Raw genomic sequence first — 18,036 nt, forward strand, 5'->3', positions numbered from 1 at the left:
CTCTCCCTCAATTCATAAACATGTGGGGTGCTACTTGATCAACCTATTCATTTTATTCCAGTACATAATCTTCAGATAATCACCCTGTTATTATATTATTGTGTTTTCTCTGTAGCATTATCACCTAAGCAGTGTAATGTGAAGAGTCCAATAGGTGTGAAACACTAAGCTTCCCTACACCTGTGTGCTCTGACACTCAGGCATTACGTACACCTCAGAAAATTGTTTCCTACCAATACTTTCTTTTCTGTATATCTCATTAGCACGAGGAAGTAAATGTGTGTCTAAAAGAATTCAACTTCAGTTATTTTACTCAAATTCTTCTTATTCTTTGTGACAGCGATCAAATTTCTAAGTTAGCAAAAATGAGAGCTGGTTGAGAAAGCATGATTGGATATCAGCCATTGTATTTGACACGGGTAAAGATTAAAGGGGAAGAATTTTTGCCACCATCATTGGAACAGGGACTGAGGAATGGAAGATTTTCAGTGAAGGTAAATCCAATGAAGAAATACAACTGAGCCCTGGCGTTCACATCGTAAAAGCAAACTTGACCCCCGTCATAATCCATGAATACCTCAATCTTTTGGGGTTTCTTCCTGACAGAGAGGAGAATGGTGGGTCCGGCATTGGCTGTGTATTCACCTCCCTTTGTCAGCCAAATAGTCCAGTATCCATTCTTTGGACTCAGTCTTATGTCGCCCTTCCTGTGGATGGACTCTTTTGCAACACCTAAATCCCACTGAGTCTTGTGTTTCACCTGTACCTCATAGTAAAACTTCCCAGAGGAGAACCTCTCTTTTGCCAAGAAATTGGGGACATGATCAAACCACTCTGGTTTGTTAGGAGCAGTCCTCTTCCTGGCTTCATGCCTGATTTGTTTCCTACCCTCAGACAGGAAGAGGGAGGCATTTGCTGTGTCAGGGTCCAGAGTCACATCCATAGCATACTGCTGCATTTTCTTCAGGTCAGGATCACAAAGCATCTGCACTTCCCTCATTACTGTCATCTCCAGTTGAGCCACAGCTTTTTCTATACATTCCTGGTCACTTACCACTCTGACCTCAGGCCAGTTCTTGGTCTGCAGTAGAATGATGCTAACAGAATGGAAACTCTGAAGGAATTGGACATGATCGTTGATAAGCCACACCTGCTGAAGCTCTGTGTTTCTTTGCGTTAGCTGCGTAATTTCCCCCTGCAGCTCTTTGACGTAGCCCTCAGCCTGCTTCTCCATTTTATTCTGCCTCTGCAATTACCTGAGAGAGCTCAGCCTGGCTTCTCCTAATGCATTTCATCAAAGTGGTCATCCTCTGAACACTGTCTGACATCACTTTGGCCACATCATTTTTGCTGATCTACACAGTGTTGAATCTCATTTATTTTCTGCTGTCGCTCCTGGATAATCTTGTGAATCTCTGCCTCTGCCATTCCCAGCTGCACTTTCCTCTCTTTAATTCATCATCCAACAGGACAAATTTACATCTTTTTTCTTTTTTTTGGGGGGGGGGGATTTTCCCCCATTTTTCTCCCCAATTGTATCCGACCAATTACCCCACTCTCCCAAGCCATCCCGGTCGCTGCTCCACCCCCTCTGCCGAGCCAGGGAGGGCTGCAGACTACCACATGCCTCCTCCGATACATGTGGAGTCGCCACCTGCTTCTTTTCACCTGCCAGTGAGGAGTTTTCCTAGGGGCACATAGTGCTATTCCCCCCCAGTCCCCCCCCCCTTCTCCCGAAAGAGGCACTCTGACTGACCAGAGGAGGTGCTAATGCAGCGACCAGAACACATACCCACATCCGGCTTCCCACCTGCAGACACAGCCAATTGTGTCTGTAGGGACGCCTGACCAAGCCGGAGGTAAGACGGGGATTTGAAATGGCGATCCCCATGTTGGTAAGCAATGGAATAGCAACCACCCTATTTGTGGTCTTTTTTAATGCAGGACACACAAACATTTCATCTGTCTTGCAGAACCGGTCCTAAGGTTTATGCTGGTCCTTACATAGCCTGCTTTCTGGGTTCTCCACGGGGTCAATCAGTGTGTGTTTCATTTGGGCTGAATGTCTCTGATGATGCGCCAGATGAGTGGCACAGTAAGATGTTAAACACACCAGACAAGACTTCACAGCTTTGACCTTCCCACTAGTGTAGATATCATAAGGCACATGTTTTCCTTTTTTCTCCTGGTCTGCCTCTTGGCTGATAGCCTTTTCTTGAGATGACTTCTCGAAATTTGCAACCATGTCCGAAGGTGTTGACTCGCAGCAAAGGCCTCTTGTAGAATGTCACCCTACACAATGGGAACAGGCAAATATGATTGTTGTAATATAAAGGACACAGAAGTTGTGCCCACAAGGAAAAGCCACAGGATTAGTGGACATATTCAGAAAGACAGAACAAAGGAATGACTCTTCAGCGAGTAGGCTGCTGACAGAGGCCATAGCTAGACAAAAAGCAGAGGTGAGAATTGGATCACACCATCACACAGTAAATCCATGTTTGCAGGTGCCAATTTGTAAAATCGCAATTGTTGGATTAATTCACAGATTGGCAACACAGCATTAGAATACAATTTTACCTGATGTATGTAGTTGTTTCTAAACACTAAACACACCTATCATGAGTATAACAATTCACACATGCACATGCATAGTGAATTTACAGTATAATATGTGAACACATGTATTAAATTTTTCAATCATCTGCTTGTTTGTTAATGCGACACATTGTTATGGATTTCACAAGCCATTCTGTGTATATGTATATGTATATATGGTTTGATGGCAGTTGGGGTGTGTGTATTATGTGGTGTGTGTAAGTCTGTTCAGAGTTCAAATTCATCTTCAAGCGAAGACTCAGCACGCTTGAATACAATTTCACTAATACTCAACGCAGTACAATTAGAAAAAAAACTACATATGACTCGCAATTTGGCATAGTGGTGATGTATAAGGACAATATAAACTAACAAAATACATTAAAAAAAAACAGCTGCAAGAGGCAAAGGGCAGAGTCCAAGCTCTTAACCCAACATAAGTTTAGAGAAAACACCTGAACATGTGTCTCAAATTTCAGGTTGATAACCCAATGCGTTTGTGAGTCAATGCAAACTTTGGAAAATTAACTATTTTGATAAGAATTGATTGGCCTAGTACAATCTGAAAATATAACTTTTTATGGCTTGGTCCAGAGATGCTCTGTGCCAAATTTGGTGACAATTGCTCAAAATTTGTTGGAGTAGAAAAAAAAAACCAGATTTTGACAAAATTCAAAATGGCAGAAAATCTAAAATCTATCAAAGACAGTTTTCAACTTAATATGACCTTCAGAAGAATTTGAATGCATGTTTGAATTGGACACCTTAGGACTTAAACCAGTGACATTGGTATACCAGAAAAGGTGACTGACTGTGCCACTGGGGAGACATGGCATTCCCATACCATCTTACAACTTGAGGCAATGATAACACAGTTGCCCGGATGGGATATTTTTGTTTGTTTAAGCTTAAAACATTCACAACAATTAAAGTGTTGGTGATAGAATCATGAAAAGAAATCACACACCAATTTGCAGGTTTTGTGTGTATTGTCAAATACTCTTTTGAAATTTGATCAGACATTTGGTGAAACAGTAAACACATATAATACTAATTACAGTAAGACACTGAATGTCACTGCAGGCTTGTTGTCAGCTTGTGTTTTGGAATATGTGCAGCTTCCCTACTTGAAAGGCATTGATGCATCTACCGAAGGTTTTTTTTACAGGATTCCACTCAATGACCAAAAAGCTTTTCCTTTTTTCCTCCTTTTATTTTGGCAGGTTAAGCGGTTTGATTTGATACATCATTCATTTGCCATTAGCCAAAATAAAAGGAGGAAAAGGGAAAAGCTTTGTGGTCATTGAGTGGAATTCAGTTAAAAACCTTCAGGTAGATGCATCAACCCTTTTCAAGTGGGGAAGCTGCACATATTCCAAAACATAACTTGACAGTGAAAAACCGGGAGGCCAGGAAACTGGAATAGCAAGAGCAATAACCTGGAATCCTGGAAAAGGAAGACAATCAAATTAAAATAAAACAACATCAAATCATCATTCAAAAGTTGTACTTACCTTTTCCTCCTTGAAAAACCCGCAGATTGAAATTAAACATGGCTGATCAAGCTAATGGGAAGTCAGTTGATCAACTCAAAGTGGAGAGAGCGACAGCAAAAAGATTATTCTCCCGTCTGGTCAACAGTATTACCAGGCCCTATAAAGATGTGTCTGAAGAACAGCTCAGAAACAGTTTCAATAAACTCACAATAGAAGCCAAGAATGTCATGAGAGCCAATGACGATGTAGAGACTGGATTCACTGCAGACATGGAGACGGAACTGGACACAGACAGAGTAGCTGTGTTAACTGAACAGCAAAGAGCTGACCTAGAAAAAAAAACTGTGAATGAGTGTGAGTTGAAATTAATGGAGGTCAAGAGCATAATTCAGGAGGCTGTTTGGATCAACTTTGGAAATGTTGAATTGACCGCTGCACTACAGGCAGCAGAGACTGTGTGTGAACGTGCCGCTGCCACACAACCAGATGGCAACCAGGAGGCATATGACTTCATGCTCAACCACATGCAAGGTCTGGTAAAGACCGCAAAGGAGGTGCATAGTCGGTGGAAATTATGGATCCCACCAGGAGATCAGAAGTGATTTCAGTCACCTAAAGGGGCTTGAACTCCACATCCCCAAGTTGGTTTCCAGAAAGGCGACTAAAATGACCGGTCACACTGACCGCCCACGGTTTTGAAACTCTATATTCTGTCAAGATAAATACCCAATTGAGGTATTTATGCATTGCATATGTTAGTATTTCTGTTAAGAAACACCAAAATTAATATTTAACAACTTTAATACTATTTTTCAAACAATTTAAAATCGCCAGTGTCCAATGCCTGTAGATACTGCAACACCTCAGTTGTAGTCATTGTGTGCATGAAACGGCATGTGCCCAGTCATGTTGGAAATAATACCTGAAAAACAAAATGGAAAACATATATTGCTAATCTAATAAAGGTAACAAGGCCTACAAAATGTGAAATGTTAAAAAAAAAAAAAAACTGAACGTTGCGAAGGAAATGACGCGAACAACACACGTGACATTACGCACAGTCATTTTGACCACTCACGGTGATTTTAGGTAGATCTTGTCATAACTTTTTTTTGTGCAATTGATCTAAAACTCATTTTAATGCAATATATATTCAGTTTTAGGATCATTCAGGGAGCAGCGGGTCAGTATCATTCCCCCCCCCCCCACACACACACAAAGTTATTAAACCTTGAAAATCCAAAATGGTCAAAATGACTGCCATGGTCGTTCTAGTAGTTTTTAAAGCTCTGGTCGTTGTTTGGGGCTGTTTAAATGGTTATTTTCACTTCTTCTTTTACATTTCACATTTTATAGGCCTTGATACATTTGTTAGATTAGCAATATGTGTTTTCCGTTTTGTTTTTCAGGTAAACTTTCACTTTTTCGATAAGCGGTTTGGATAATGGATGGAGGGATAGAAGGGCCAGAGTGATTGCTTATATCCACTCCATCAGCGACACAAGCTCACCGGTCTCCATGGAGTCATGCTCGTGAACTCAGTGATGTTGGGTACATGTGTGTTGAATATGGATATGTAAACTATTAAGCATATTTTTGTCCTCACATGATATTAACCAGTACTAACGATCTTGTTGACTTAGTATAAATTAATCAATACATGGACCGTGATTAAATGGGCATTAAAAATGCAATCATAACTCAAACTGTGACATATCTGCACAGAAACAAATAAATCTGTTTGTTAGCTCATGCTCAGAATAGAGCTCTCCTATCTGATGATGACGGTTCCTCTCTGATCCATGCTCTCTTGAGCCACATCTTATTCAAGCCTTACCTCAGCACCCTGGCAATTATAAAACATTTCAAACGCCGTTTGGATCAGAAGGGGATTCCCTTTGATCCCAGTCTATATGGAGCCCCAACACTTCAGCCTTTGTTCTCCTTCGCTGATGGGTTTATCGAAGGATGTGTGTGTGAGAGAGTGTCAGGGATTTACTCCTCCCCCTTTTTTTCTCCACTCTTTCCAAAGCTCAGCCAAGGCTTTATTCTTCCTGTCATTTCTGCTCTCTAACCCAATGAGCTGTAGCTACTCTCCACTTCTCTTTACCATGAATAAATGAATGTAGGATCAGTGTGCTGAGGGTCTCCCTTTATTTAATATCTCAGGCTGCATGTCCACTTTGTCTGAAACTATTTTAAGTGTCAGCCTTTGGGTGAGTCGAGTACCCAAATTTTACCAGGCCTACGGGTGTCCATTAAATTTATTCTTTAATTCTCCACACCCATCTAATTCCATTTAGGGCCACATTGGGAGGAGGGCAGGGAGACACCCTGGGCAGTTCAATGGTCCATCACAGGTGTAAAGGCTTGCTTGTTTCTGGACCCAAATGCAGACACAGACAAAAAGTTTGTAGGGAAAAGTGGGTTTATTGAAGGACAAAGGGGAAATGGTTGTGGTGGTGGAGATAGGGGGTCAGCTGAGGCCAGGCAGGCAGTTGAGTGAGAGAGCTGGCTGGCAGGCAGATACAGAGGGCAAGCAGGCACATAGGCTGAGGCAGAGGGCAGGCAGACAAATGAGTGAGAGAGCTGGCTGGTAGGCTAAAGTGGCCTGGGCAGACAAGGAGAGACACTGGGGAAAAGGGTACAGGGAATCCTTGACAATGGAGAACACAGTTGGCAAAAACCACAAGGAAACACTGTGATAAACTAAATTACATACGATACTGGCACGGCGCAGGCATCCGGGTGGCGTGGCAGTCTATTCCATTGCCAACCAACACGGAGATTTGCTGGTTTGAATCTTCGTGTTACCTCCGGCTTGGTTGGGCATCCCTAGAGACACAATTGGCCGTGTCTGCGTGTGGGAAGCTGGATGTGGGTATGTATCCTGATCGCTGCACTAGCACCTACTCTGGTCAGTCAGGGCACCTGTTTGGGGGGGGGGACTGGGGGGAATAGCATGATCCTCCCACGTGCTACATACCCCTGATGAAACTCTTCACTGTCAGGTGAAAAAAAGCAGCTGGCAACTCCACATGTATCAGAGGAGGCATGTGGTAGTCTGCAGCCCTCCCCGGATCAGCAGAGGGGCTGGAGGAGCGACCGGGATGGCTCAGAAGAGTGGGGTAATTGGCTGGATACAACTGGGGAGAAAGAAGGGAGAAAATCAAAAAGATACTAGCGCAGCTGAGAGGAGGAGGTGTGGTATTGAATGAGGAAGTTGGGAGTTGCAGAGAAGTATGTAGGAATGGTGCAGGATATGTAGTATGAGGAAAGTGTGACAGTGGTGAGGTGTGTGGTTGGAATGACAGATGGGTTCAAGGTGGAGGTGGGATTAGATCAAGGTTCAGTCCTGAGCCCTTTCTTGTTTGTAATGGTGATGGACAGGTTGACGGATGAGATCAGGAAGGAGTTTCCGTGGACTATGATGCTTGCGGATGACATTGTGATCTGTAGTGAGAGTAGGGTGCAGGTTGATGAGAGCCTGGAGAGGTGGAGGTATGCACTGGAGAGAAGAGGAATTGAAGCCAGTAGGAGCAAGACGGAATACATATGCATGAATGAGAGGGAGGATAGTGGAAGGGTGAGGATGCAAGGAGTAGAGGTGGTGAAGGTGTATGAGTTTACATACTTATGTTCAACTGTCCAAAGTAACGGGGAGTGCAGAAGAGAGGTGAAGAAGAGGGTGCAGGCAGGGTGAAGTGGGTGGAGAAGAGTGTCAGGAGTGATTTGCACCAGAAGGGTACCAGAGAGAGTTAAAGGGAAAGTTTACAAGATGGTTGTGAGACCAGCTATGTTATGTGGTTTGGAGGTGGAGAGAGTTGAAGATGCTAAGATTTTCATTGGGAGTGATGAAGAAGGACAGGATTAGCAATTAGTATATTAGAGGGACGGATCAGGTTGTACTGTTTGGAGACAAAGCAAGAGAGGCAAGATTGAGATGATTTGGACATGTGTGGAGGAGAGATGCTGGGTATATTGGGAGAAGGATGCTGAATATGGAGCTGCCAGGGAAGAGGAAAAGAGGAAGGCCAAAGAGGAGGTTTAAGCATGTGGTGAGAGAGGACATGCAGGTGGCTGGTGTGACACAGGAAGATGCAGAGGACAGGAAAAGATGAAAACAGATGATCCACTGTGGCAACCACTAACGGGAGCAGCCGAAAGCAGTAGTAGTAGTAGACTGGCACAGCTGAGAGAGTGACTACCACGGAGGTTTTTGGAACATTCTGGCAATGAGTTGGTTGTACTGCTGGGTTGCTGAGTTAATAATTGAAGGCAGGTTTGGAGGTGAAGCAGGAGCCAGGATAGAGGGAGTGCCACACACAGACACCAACTGACATAGAGACAGACAGAGGAGGTGGAGACAGAAAAACACAAGAGAAAACAGGACCTACACAGAAAATCATTCACATATTCTTATCTTCACTTCAAAACTTCAGTTCACCTATGAATGCGTGTCTTTTGGCCAAATGGAGTAAACAGAAACGCCTGGAGGAAATCCACAGAATCACATGTTTAAAATTCACAACATGCAAATTTCATATACAAGGATCAGGATCAAATCCAGGACTAACTTGCTGTGAGGTAGCAGTTCTAGTCATTAAAGCTAAAATCTAGAATTTTCTCTATTTTTAATAAATAGTTACTTTATCCATGTGGACCGTGGAGTCACCATGTTTGGAGACAACTCTCCACATACCTCTGTCTAGATTTTTGCCTAGGTGAGACCAGCACCGGTGTAGCAGCTAACACGTTCCTACTCAAGCAGGTAAATCAAGTAAAACAATGTTTCCATATAATATGATGTAGTTTGTAATACATAGACTCCAGCATCCCCGCGACCCTTTGTGGGATAAGAGGCTTGGATAATGGATGGATGGACATTACAGACAAATACTTTGCAAACTGCATTAAACTACATTAATACTTTCGGTTACCTTTGTTACTTTGGTCAGAGAATGCCAGTTTTACAAAGGTGGGAACTGTTTACTGATGAGCTGACAGCACATATGTGACAATGGCTGCTACACTCTGTGCAACATCTTAGATAACTGTTATAAGAATTATAGGTTGGATAACATTAAGGCTTAGGATGCAATGTATGTAGTGATGAAGACAGACACCTTCTAGGGTCTGAAGTAATCATTGTGTTTGTTAATACACTTTATAATGAATACCTTATCTTCTTATTACTGTTTGAGAACCTTTGGAGGGGAACAAAAAATATCAGTTGCCAAACGTGGCATGTGGGCCTTACATTAAGGCTTCTTGCTGTGCAGCATTGTGTACACACACAAAAAAAAGAGAGAGAAAGAAAAAGCTCACTCAGCTTCATCATTCCAGTTTGTTTACTACTTGGTCAGAGCAGACGGCTATGTTATTTTCAGCTCCAAGACAATAATTCTGGAAGGAAGTTAAATAATTAGTCATGAGATGGAGTTTCTCCCTTCATTCATCAGGCTGAGGAACATGACTGCCAAAAGGAGAGAGCTGAAGCCAAATGATGGTCCTTTTTGGCTCCTAAGAAACTGGGCTTTAGATTCCTCTTCTGGATAGGATGACTTGGAAACTCAAAAGGCTTGTCAAGAAGCCTCCATTGCTGTTTCATTTTTCACAGATTAAAAGCTGTATTATTGTTTTTAGGTAGCTAAAGAGGAAACAAGGTAGTAGTTCCCCCTTGTAGCAAGGTGAAAACATTTAACAGCTAATTCAAAGTCTATTGAATGTTTAACACACTTCATGTCACTACAGTCTCTTGTAGTAATAGTCCCTCCTTTATCTATTCAGGACTCACTTTGTATCTACTTCTCTGGTTATTTGGTGGAGGAACAAATGAGGAGAATTGGAGTCGGGAAATAAGATATAAAAGGGTTGTTGATGAACACCAAATTAAATGCTTTTATAAAAAAAAAAAGAAATACAAAATGGACACTGGTTTTGTTTAGCAGGAAACTGCAGGAGAAGTCAGCCAGCCTAACAGCTGGGCTGGGAGTGATTCTGGGCCAGCATTTTTGATGTGTCGGTGTTGGGAATCCCTTTGAGAGCAGCCACAGTCACATCCACAGTCCCAAACTGACCCAGCACTGAAAATTAAAAGGCCATAAGGGTAAAATATAGCACTCAGGAAACTGTATGGAGATGTAAGGGCAAGATCTGTTTACAATATAGAGAAAATTGAGGCATTTTCATTGACATTCATTAAGCAGGTGGTGACTGATTCCTTCTGCTATCCAAAGTGGCCTCTGAATACCAATGGAGTTATGCTCCCTCTAATAGGGCAACTCACCTGCTGAATTATTCATTTAAAGTATTTGGTAGTGTTGTGTCCATGTCTAAAAGTTTGCCTGAACCTGAAAAGCTGGAGGCTAAATAGACTCAAATATTTTTGGTCTTATGTAGGCCAGAAAAATTGAACGAGTTGACCATTAACTGGGCATCTTTGTTTTTTGAGGCTGTAAAAAAGATTACCTTGGATTTTTGCGAGCACTACGGCATTACATGGATTTGAATACAAAGCACAGAGCTATTTTGAAGGATTAGGCTGACTTAAAGGCAGAATGAGTACAATTTGTCGGTTCTGGTTTGTAAACACAACATTCAAAGTTGCCACCCCCTCCCCCCGGGGTAAATGACACCAGAAGTGCACGCCCCCTGACCGCAGTTGCTAGCACACAAAATGTATGATCTTTAGGACACTCCTACTTATTCTACCTTTAACTATACCATTAATATGCAATGGTATCATTATAGTGTGGTTGCCTCACAGCATGAAGGTCCTAGGTTCGAGCCCCGGGGTAGTCCAACCTTGGGGGTCATCCCGGGTCGTCCTCTGTGTGGAATTTGCATGCTCTCCCTGTGTCTGCATGGGTTTCCCCCGGGTGTTCTGGTTTCCTCCCACAGCCCAAAGATACATAGATCAGGTGAATCGGCCATACTAAATTGTCACTAGGTATGAATGTGTGTGTGTGTGTGTGTGTGTGTGTGTGTGTGTGTGGGCCCAGTGATGGCCTGGCGGCCTGTCCAGGGTGTCTCCCCGCCTGCCGCCCAATGACTGCTGGGATAATCTCCAGCATCCCCATGACCCTGAGAGCAGGATAAGTGGTTTAGCTAATGGATGGTATTGCTATAGACATTTCCTGTATTTATTGAGAAGTGACAGGTTTTTGATAAAATTGAAATAGTAGTATCTTCTCTTGAATGCTGAAGTAGAAAAAAAACACTTGCATAAAAACTGAAGAACAAAAATAATGGTATCAGCTTGAATTTCTCACAAGACGATATCATTTTGCTGCTTTCATCTCATTCATTACTCAGTTCATAATCTCCATCATTTCACTGACATCTTTCTCAGGTATCTACATTTTATACACTGTACATGTTTTTCGTGCATCTCTATCTTATCTTAACAATCTCTCTCTCTCTCTCTCTCTCTCTCTCTCTCTCTCTCTCTCTCTCTCTCTCTCTCTCTCTCTCTCTCTCTATCTATGTATCTATCAAATTATCTATATCTCATATGCCCAAAGCAGCAGGTATCTAAGCAGCAGGTATCTATCTGTTCAGTGTCTTCCTTAAAGATATTTGATAGGACACACATGGCAGATCGAGGGAATCAAACTTCACACTGTCCTAATAGAGCAGGCTTACTTTAACAGCGGGATGCACAGCCTCAGGGGAGAGCCACAAAATACACTTAGCAATTCATTTCCTGCTCCAGCCCCAAACTCTCTCTCACTCTCTCTCACTCTCTCTCTCTCTCTCTCTCTCTCTCTCTCTCTCTCTCTCTCTCTCTCTCTCTCTCTCTCTCTCTCTCTCTCTCTCTCTCTCTCTCTCTCTCTCTCTCTCGCTCTCTCTCTCTCTCTCTCTTCTCTCTCTCTCTCTCTCTCTCTCTCGTCTCTCTCTCTCTCTCTCTCTCTCTCTCTCTCTCTCTCTCTCTCTCTCTCTCTCTCTCTCTCTCTCTTTCAATCTCTCTCTGTCATTTTCCTCCACCCTCCGGCCATGTCTTGTGACCCAGAGCTGCAGCCTCACAGCGTCTGTCGCATGTGGGGCTTTTAACAAGGCAACACACTCCTCACTTCTCCCCACCTCGTCATTAAACCACCCTGCCACCATTCTCTTCACCCCCTTCTCAGTTCACATATCTCTGAGGGGAGGATATAGACACTGCAGCAGAGGAATGAAAGGGTAAGAGATGGTTGGCTCCCTTTCATTCCCTCATTTGTTATAACACAGGACCACCCAAAGTTAAGGTAAAACGACACCTTGGTCCAAAATTGACTTGACTTGGTCAACAGATGTGTCGATATACTACATATGTAGCATGACTGGATGTATGGTGTATTTATGTTAGGTATTTATTGCTAAATATTATTTATTTACTTTAATTAATCTATAAATCCTTAGAAGTACCTTAAGGGAAGACTCTCAGTTACAATGGTGCCAAAACATAAGATACAGATATTAAAAAAAAGCAAAAAAACCCCAACGAAAATCAACTAAAACAAAACTAAAAGCAATACTAATTAAATACAGTATTATTGAATAAATAATCTTAGTATATTTCATATGCATACATATGCACATGTATTTACATGTGTGTTCTGTGATATGCCTTGACAGAATGAATGGGCAAATGGATGGGGCATATTTCATCTCCTTGGACTCAAATTTGTATTCATGATGAATGGGTAAAATACAGCCAACTAAATCACATCAGGCTCCCAGCCTTTCTATTATGGACGTTATAAAAGAGTTATTGATCCCTAGCAGGGGAGAGACACAGAGAGGCGGGGAGATTTTTAAATACTCGTCAGTCGCTTCACTTCGACGTTTGGTAAATGTGGTCTGTAATGGATTTCAGTGGCAAGGTAAGGCCAGGGAACTTTACAGAGGAGTGAAAAAGTTCAATGTGTATAATTCTCCCAAACTGAAATAGGGGAAACCGGGGCTTCTTGCCACATGGGTAAGTTGTCACGTCATTAATATTTTCATCATCACATAGCACTACTTAAAAGTTGAATATTAGGTGTTTTTTTTTTGTTTTTTTTTGCATCTACTTGGTCTAATGTCACATCCTGTCTGGGAAAAGCAAGCACACTGTTAATTGTGGTGAGGACTGTTTTGCCATTTTTTACTTTTTAAAGTAAAAAAAAAAAAAAAAAAAACTTGACATTCTTGGTAATAGTCTTCCCCTGGTTAAAAATCTTCACAATTATACACCGATCAGCCAAAACATTAAAACCATCTGCCTAATATTGTCTAGGTCCCCCTTGTGCCACCAAAATAGCTCTGACTCATTGAGCCATTGACTCCACAACACCGCTGCAGTTATCCTCTCTCGCATCAAGACATCAGCAACAGATCCTTTAAGTCCTGTAAGTTGCGAGGTGGGGCCTCCATGGATCAGACTTGTTTTTCCAGCACATCCGGCAGATGTTCAATCAGATTACGATCTGGGGAATGTGGAGACCAAGGCAACATCTTGAACTCTTTGTCATGTTGCTCAAATCATTCTGAACAATTTTTGCAGTGTGGCAGGGCACATTATCCTGCTGAAAAAGGCGACTGCCATCAGAGAATACCATTCCCATGATAGGTTTTACTTGGTCTGTAACAATGTTTAGGTAGGCGGCACGTGTCAAAGTAACAGCCACATGAATGCCAGGATCCAAGGTTTCCCAGCAGAACATTCCCCAGAGCATTACACTGTCTTCACCGGCTTGCTTTCTTCCCATAGTGCATTCTGGTGCCATCCCTTCCCCATGTAAATTACATGCACGCACCTGGCCATCCACATGATGTAAAAGAAAACATGATTCATCAGACCAGGCCACCTTCTTCCATTGCTCCATGGTCCACTTCTGATGCTCACATGCCCATTGTAGGTGCTTTCAGCAGTGGACAGGGGTCATCATGGGCACTCTGGATGGTCGGCGGCTACGCAGCCCCATACACATGAGGTTGTGATGCACTGTGTTCTGACACCTGTCTGTCATAGCCAGCATGAACTTTTTCACCAATTTGAGCTACCGTAGCTCTTCTGTGGGATCGGATCAGACGGGCTAGCCTTCGCTCCCCACATGTATCAATGAGCCTTGGGTGCCCATGACCCTGTCTCTGTTTCAGTGGTTGTCCTTCCTCGGACCACTTTTGGTAGGTACTGACCACTGCATACTGGGAACACCCCACAAGATCTACTATTTTGGAGATTCTCCAACCCAGTCGTCTAGCCATGACAATGCTGGCCTTGTCAGTGTCGCTCAGATTTTTAAACTTGCTAATTTTTCCTGCTTCCAACACTTTATCTTCAAGAACTGACTGTTCACTTGCTGCCTAACATACCCTACCCCTTGACAGGTGCCATTGTTAATGAGATAATCAATTGTATTCACTTACCTGTTAATGGTTTTAATGTTTTGGCTGATCGGTGTACATTGGTACTTGGTAGAGGATTGAATTAAGTGTGTTGTTATACTATTGCTAATGTCCTGCTGCAAGATAACTTTAAGATATAACAAACATTAGTAAACATGGCAGTTTAAGGCAACTTGTCTAAGTGATTTTGGGGCAAGTTGTCACATGTGACAAAGAAAGAAAGAAGGAGAAGAGATTGTCAGGGATTATTAAAGAAAAACAGAAAATGACAGCACACCACATGACGTATAGTTTGTCAGGTAATCATATTCAGGCTGCTAGGAATCTTGGGTAATATTCGATGTTAACCTCACTTTTGATAAATTAAACATGTTGTACAGTCATACTTTCTCCAGCTCAAGGTAATCTTTAAAATTAGGTAATTTTTGTCAATTGCCGATCTGCAAGAAGTTGTACATGCTTTTATCTATTCTTGGTTTGACTATTGTAAAGCACTTTATTCCGGTATCAACAAGGGCTCCCTCCACCGTCTGCAGTTGGTACAAAACGCCGCTGCTCGGCTCATTACCAGGACAAGAGGCATGACCATATCACTCCCATGCTTGCCTCCCTACACTGGCTCCCTGTTATATTTTGAATTTATTTTAAAAATGTATTGCTCACTTTTAAGGCTTTAAATGATCTTGCTCCTACATATATTTGTGATTTATTGACCTTGTATACGCCCTCTCGACCATTAAGATCTGCAGATGGAGCCCTGGGGGTTATTCCCAGGTCTCGGTTTGTTGCAAAGGGTGATGGGACTTTTGCTGTTAGAGCCCCCACACGGTGGAACTCTCTTCCTGTCGAATTAAAACGAACCAAGTCTCTAGCTTCTTTAAAATCTCATCTTAAGACTTTTTTTTAGTGAAAGCTTTTACAAATGTTTGACATTTGTTTTTATTTATTTACAGTGTATTTAAGTTTACTCTTACTCTCCTACTTATTTTTTTAACTGTTTGATTAACAAATAGTTTTCTTCCATTTTGCTCTTATTTTGTGGTGTTATTTGTTAGTGTTTTTTATTTTATTCTCCTACAATGTTTTTTTTGTTTTTTTTTGGTACATGTGTCATTTTTAACAATTTTACCATTTTGTGAAACACTTTGTAACCTTGTTTAGAAAGGTACGATATAAATGGAAAAAAATATATATATAAATATGTATAAAATTTTAACAATATCATGCATTGATCCCAATATATATAAAATTGTGAAAAGTGTGACAAAATGCCTTGGTCTCCCCTACATTCGCACAATAATCTAGCGTCTTGTGGATCTCTCCTAGAAACCTTAGCGTCTTCTTGTTTTTCCATCAACTTTACACTGTCGCAGGGAGCAGAGGGGACAGTTCAGGGGCCAAATGTATAAAGCTCTGTGTATATTCACACAGAGTTTTATACATTATGCTTCTCCCTCTTGTAGCCCCCCTTCCCATCCACCCCTGTATGTCTGTGTTATGTTTATCTGTCGTCTTGTTTCACCCCGTTTATCGTAAAGCGACTTTGAGTATTAGAAAAGTGCTATGTAAGTTTAATGTATTATTATCATTATTATTATTACTATTATTATATTTAGGTATAGAAATCTGTGTACACATAAAACAGGAAAAAATGCATACACAGTCTTTTTGTCAGCTTTATAAAACCCCACGTACGTCTGTTCCCACGTGTTTTTTCCTTATACATCTCAATCATCCTGAAATTGTAAGTACGTGCACGAGACTTCTGACCATGCCCACAATTTACTATGAATGGCTTCCAACGCACCTCAAATTGCTTGGTTTGCATATAAAGGGCCAGTATTTAGTTTACTTTTGATGAGAAATGGTGGAAGCAATTGAAGAAGCAGTTGAAGAAGAAGAAGAAGAAGAAGAAGAAGAAGAAGAAGAAGAAGAAGAAGAAGAAGAAGAAGAAGAAGACGACGACGCAGCAGCAGCACAATTTTACTGACTGTGAACTTGAAATAATGGTTGATCAAATCGACAGAGGAAAATGCGTATTATTTGGAAGACTAAGCTCTGGCATTATCAACAAAATGAAACGAGTTGAATGGCAGAAAGTAACTGAAGCAGTGGACACCATTAGTTCTGAGCTATGGACCCTAGCGGAGATAAAAAGAAAGAAAGAAAGAAAGAAAGTGGTCTGATTTCAAGCATGAGGCCAAGAAGCGCATTACTGCGCACAGCGTTAGTGTGCGAGATACTGGAGATGGAGAGGGGACCTCAGTGCTCTCTCCACTTGATGAGCGCATGGTTTCTAACCTGGGCCAAACTGCCACTAGTGGCTTTGTGCCAGATGAGTAAGTAGACACAGATGCACCTGCCCAGATGGAACTTGGTAAATTGCCTAGTTTGAATCTTATTGTAATTAGACTTGCAATAAAAAAGACTAGTTTGTCCTTGGTTACAATGTAGAATATTTTATTCACAGATTCTGATGAAGACCATGGAGCCTCCAGCGAACAGGTTGAGAATCAGGGGAGGGAATCCAGTGCGAGTGCATCAAAGCCACAGCCGTCGCCTGGCCTGACATGTGCATGTGTACTCAGTGACCATGTCCTAGAGTCACAAAATGAAATGGTAACATTTTATAACAACACAAATGAAGTATTAGTTAAGTATTAGTAACTACTGAACTCGTTATTTTTCAAGTATTTGAAAAGCATTTGTAAAGCAAGACACACACCAATGGTTAGTGAGTGTATTAATAGATGTTTATGAATACTTATTAATATTGCAATTCATGATTAATTCAGGTAATTACTAGTTGTTAAGTATTTTGTATGACCTCATCCAAAGTGAGGACTATCTATGCCTTACAAAGCATTTACAAATGAGATTGAAAGGCCAGCAGTGCCTTGAGACTCACAAAAGTCTAAATGGTCATAAGATCCTTTAGAAAGTGTAAGTACGATTAACAAACTATTTAGACGTAGATTTGTGCATGAATTAATCAGGAATTGCAGTGTTTAAATAAGTATTTATAATATATATTAACACTCACTAACCCTTGGTGCATGTCTTGCTTTACATATGCTTTACAAATGATGAATTCAGTAGTTACTAATAATTAACTAATGCTTAATTTGTATAGTTATAAAGTGCTACCGATGAAATTATAAATTCTATCGATAATATTCCTATGGAACTGAGGAAATTGCAAGTGACACTCAGGGAATCATTAAGCAAAATAAGCTGTACACTAAAATAACTTGTGGAAAAAAATGTCAAGAAGTGTAACCATCCTCTACTTGTTTCATAAAACATGCACAACGTTCACTTGGCCTAGAGTCGCTGCATCACATCAAGATGCAGTCGGACTGCTGCTGTAGCTGGTTGGTGTTCAGCATGGGGGGGAGGGGGGCATCGGGTCTGACACATTCAGGTGGGAAGTGGGCAGCATTCCTCACCATCAGATTGTGCAACACAGCACATGCCCTTATAATTTTGCAAACTATTCCTGGTTGGTAGTTTACCACCTGTGGCATCCAAGCAAAATCATATGCCATTTAAAAGCCCAATACATTGC

General features: G+C 41.6%; 1 pseudogene; it reads right to left on the reverse strand.

Annotated features, from left to right (window-relative positions):
* Positions 1 to 397: 397 nt before the first annotated feature.
* Positions 398 to 2,443, reverse strand: LOC130110382 (E3 ubiquitin-protein ligase TRIM21-like; annotated as a pseudogene).
* Positions 2,444 to 18,036: the final 15,593 nt, after the last annotated feature.

The sequence above is a fragment of the Lampris incognitus genome, chromosome 1, assembly GCF_029633865.1.
Source record: "Lampris incognitus isolate fLamInc1 chromosome 1, fLamInc1.hap2, whole genome shotgun sequence".
NCBI classification, from domain to species: domain Eukaryota; kingdom Metazoa; phylum Chordata; class Actinopteri; order Lampriformes; family Lampridae; genus Lampris; species Lampris incognitus.